Below are 4,887 nucleotides of genomic sequence, written 5' to 3' on the forward strand. Positions count from 1 at the left end.
TAAGTTGAGGAAGGGAAGATTTAGGTTGGATGTCAGGGGGAAGTTCTTCACAGAGAGAGTGGTGAGGTACTGGAACAGGCTGCCCACGGAGGCTGGGGATGCTCCATCCCTGGAGGTGTTAAAAACCAGGTAAGATGGGGCCCTAGGCAACTGGTCTAGTACCAGATCTGGGTGTTGGTGGCCCTGCATGTCGCAGGGGAGATGAAACTGGTTGATCCTTGGGGTCCCTTTCAACCCAAGCCATCCTACGATTGTATGCTCTTAGATGGTAGGGGACAGACCTAGCCATATGGAGTATTTAATAAGTGATTTTGGGGGAATGGCTAGCAGTACCTGTGAAGGAGGAAGAAGGTGAGAAGAGAAACTAGGCAGTGAGTTGTAAAAATGCCTATTAGGCTTGGCCATAATGTTGAGAGAAGCTTATTTCTGGCCAGACATAGATGTAATCTGGGGATTTATCCAATCATTACATTCAGGGATTATTGGATACTCCCAGACCCAAAGCCTCAAAACCTTGAATATTTATCATACACACTTCAACAAGTCCTCAGTAAAGAAGGTATCCTAGCTGATGTTTGGATCCCCAATTGCTTTCTCAGTAAAGGCAGATATATACAAAAATCTGATGGATTTCCTTGGGAAATAAATAAATAAATAAATAAAAATGCGTTAAGAAAGGAGAACCATTTCATACACCTGAATTTTCAAAAGGCATTTCAGAATCAAGTTCTTTCTGCAGTAAGACATCATTCTCTCCCCAGTCCCACTGTATAATTTATTGTCAGCATTAAAATAGACTGTTATGTAAGGCGCTAATATTTACTAAATAATTTTGTTTACTGAGGCAGAATAGTGAGTCACTGCAAGAAAGCATTTCAACCACTAATTCTAGAGTGGGATTAGTGTTTCTTTGTTCCTGCATATGGGCTTTGGGATTACGCTAGGAAGTAGAAGGGGTACGCATAGCAGCCCTGGTAGTCTTATCTGCTCTTCCACTGCCAGTAAATCAAATAAAGGCAGCTGAACGTTAACAGCTTTGCCATAGAATACAGTGCACCTATTTTATTTTATTTTTTAACATCCTGCCTTCCATTTTGATGTTGTGGCAGGAACACCTCTCTAAAGATGGTGAGGTAACTGCACAGTAACAAAGTCCAATGACCAGTCAGTGCACAAAGGGAGAGATTCTCCCAGCAAACTATTCATGGAATTATATCCTACAAAAGCCTTTCTTATGATTTTTGAGGAAAATTCTTCACTTGAGTATGTTAGTTGAATAATCAGAGCAATGAGATTTGAAAGCAACAACAAAAAAATGTATTGCTTCATCAAGGATGATACACATAATGTTTTCTTCTTTCCTACAGCACATTTTTCCCCTTTCCCTTTTGTTCTATTTCCTAGTAGCAGTAGCGTGTTGTATAAAACTACGTGCAGTTGAAAGCTGTTTAATATTTAAAAGAAAACGAGATAGGATCCTTAGTGTCACTTTTCAACTGACAGCTGATCAGTATTTTTCGTGCAACACTGTTCTTCATATTCCAAAAGGGAATCTTATGCCCACTATGTCTTCACCACAAGGAAGAAAAAATCAGATTGTAGGATTTTACTCCTTTTCCACTGCAGATTATCTCCTTCAGTAAAATGGATTTGGGAATGTTTTAGGTAAATTACTATAACAGGGAAGATGTAGATGGGTTATCAATAGAGTAAAAGAGGAACAGTACTCAGAAGTGCTGATTTTATGGAAAGAGAAACTCTTCTGTATCGGAGATATGGAGAGTAAATCAAATCCACTTTCTATATTAATTTCTTCTTCGAATTCTGTATTTCATCTGGCAGCCTACACAAAACCTGTTATGACCCTTGAAAAATAAAGCACAGATGAAAAAATTGAACTTTAACATTTGCAGCTGGGTTACTTATCCAGTCTATAAGTTTGCAGGAAATTGTTCTCTGCTCCCTTTGTATTGCTGTACTCCAAAATAAAATTTAAGAAAAAAAAGAAAAAAAAGGGATCAATTTTAGATTAGTTACAGCTTTTGTAACACTCAGTATTCTCAGTATTGCTGGAAAAAAACAGTTTTCTACTTCATTTGTATTTGCAGATGAGTTGCAAAAGCTCTGATTTCAGTTTAGAGGAGGTTAATTGAAAATTACTGACACATCAGAGAAATGGATAATTCTTCTAGGTCTCTTCATAAATTGAGAGCTGCATGATACAGTGTATTTTCTATCCCACTACATGTATAAGCATACATTATGTTCATTTGTTGAATTCATTCTAAGTTCAGCGTGCCTGTTTGAAGAAACTTTGCTGCAACACCTAATATTTCCATATTGGTCAATCCAGGTTTGTTTGTTTGTTTTAGAAATGGCTTTAAATTTTGGCTGCCTAATATTTTGACAGCTATACCTGACACATTTTTAATGCCCTGACTTTCAGAAGATACCAGGATCCTGTCTGAAATACCCACCCAATTGAATGCGTGAGGCTGAATACCAGAAGTGGTTCCAAATCAATGCAAGCTCTTGAAAGCATTGGTCTTACTGACTTCCCTGCATAATTGCAGCTGTTGCAAAAATAAGTATAAAATCTCATCATAAAATCTCTCCTTGTTTAAGCCTAACATTTAGTTCTCTGTTTTCTGAAGTATATAGGTCGCTGAAGCAGAGGGGACCTGTTGCTCACCATACCTGTGAAGTGATTGGAGACTGCCTGGGATGTAGCGATACAGCTGTGACGCAATTGTGTAGTTCCCACTCCTGATGGATGTCAAACAGACAAAGAGTAAAATCAGGACCCTATGTCTTAAGTCAACTTCCAGCTTTCCAGGGAGTTAGCCAGCAAAATCCCCTGGAAATTTGTCCTCAAGGAGAAGGGAGTGGTGCAGAACTGGCATATCTCTAAGGAAGCTTTCCCTAGGGCACAAGAGCTCTTAGTCCCCAGCTGTACAAAGCCAGAAAAGGAAGGCAAGAGAACTGGGGCCTGCTGGTCTAACTGGAGAGTGAGAAGAAAATACGCAGGCATTTTTAGAAGGAGGGATAGGTGCCCTGGGAGGAGTACAGGGGTGCTGGTAGGTTGTGTAGGGATGGGGTGAGGAAGGCGATGACCCACCTGGAACTGGAGTTGGAGTGGGGAGAAAACAAGAACAAGAAAGACTTCTGCATGCACTTAAACCAGAAAAGTCGAGGAGGATGTACTGCTCCAGAGAATAATACAGACAGTCTGGTAACTGTGGACAAGGAGAAGGCTGAATTATTCAGCAACATTTTTTCCTATCTTCAGAGGCAACAGCTCTGCACAGACCCCTTAAGAGCATGTTTTGAAAGGCAGAGACTAGGGAGAGCAATGTCCATCCTGCTGCAATTAATATTCATGCCTCATTTCTTTCCTAACCCTTTTAAACAAGATAGCCCCAGCTGAGAGGGATTTAACAAATGAAAATTGCTTTTGCCACTATTGGACTTGCATTATTTTCTGTGGCAGATCTGAATTGTTTTTGCATTCTGACAACTGTAAGCTAGAGACTACAATGATGCATTTTATTCACAAATATTTCTTCTATGAAATCATTTACTATGAGCTGAAAAACAAACAAAAAAATGCTTTCTCAACACAGAATTGCTAAAGATCATTATACAGTTTTAAGATTTTTGTAATGGCTGCCAAATATTTTAGAAATGAAATGAAAGCTTGGGACAGGCTGTTCATTGCTAAAGTTGTTTCATTCAGGAGGTGAAGTCATTCCAGAGCAAACTGGAATTCTGATAACACAGAGTTGTCTAGCTTTGGGATACCTAACACCCCTACAGCTCAGTGGGAAAAAAAAAATCGCATGCCATTATCTAATACTCCTTTAAGATACATCTTGAAATATTATTTAAACTCAGCAAAGAATTGGAAAACTATCCCTGTATGTGTTTCAAAGTACAAAGAACAGCAGAAACATCCCAGTGAACAGGAGCTCTGGGTTGAAGCAATATATTTTTCTGCCTTCCGTAGAGTCCAATCTTGCTGTAAAAGGCTTGAAGCAATATTAAAATAACTCTCTTGTGATTTTGTTTATTTACATGTTTGACACACTTGTGCAGTGGGAAACGTGGCAATAATGTATTAGGCATTATTACACATACTACTACGTTTTGTATAATTATTTTTAAAGGTCACTGAGAGGGAACCAGATTTTAAAAATATATTGTAACATAAAGCTGGATTTTGGTAGGGAAAAACTGCAGATTTTAAACTGTGTGTATTAAGGAGTATTAAGCTTCTCTTGCCTGATAGTAATTGCTGTAGACAAGGTAGGTACTGACTCTAGCCTAGGTTGGCTGCACCTCTGACATCAACCAAAATCATATCATATGCAGGTGAAAAAGGAAAAGATGTTTGTCCTCTCCATACTTTCCCCATCTTTCTCTTCATCCTGGCAGCCATGAACAGAAACACCTATCATGCCTCTTTTCAACACACTGATCTTTACAGTGTGGCTCCCAGCACACATTTTCTGCCCATCATTCCTTCTGAAATGACACACAGAGTGTACAGTATCTCAAATCTGCAATGAGAGCAGTAGGCATAAGACCAAGCCTGAACCAGTGATGTGCAAATAACTGTGTTGAGTTCAAAACTTCCATGTCAAAGTACTTGGTATTTATTGGTGGATTTGCAAGTAGAAAAATTACAGCAGAACAGAAGGTTATTGAGTGAGTCCAGTGAAATTAGCAATAGTGAATAGCAAGTTCCTAACCTTTCTGAACTAGAAAGAAGACATGAGAGCAGAGATTCAACTAAGACTTTTTTATGGGATTGACCCTTAATTAAGGATGAGATGCGTTCCTGAATCACAGAATGACAGAATCACAGAATGGCCAGGGTTGGAAGGG

This window comes from Meleagris gallopavo, chromosome Z, assembly GCF_000146605.3.
Source record: "Meleagris gallopavo isolate NT-WF06-2002-E0010 breed Aviagen turkey brand Nicholas breeding stock chromosome Z, Turkey_5.1, whole genome shotgun sequence".
Classification (NCBI taxonomy): domain Eukaryota; kingdom Metazoa; phylum Chordata; class Aves; order Galliformes; family Phasianidae; genus Meleagris; species Meleagris gallopavo.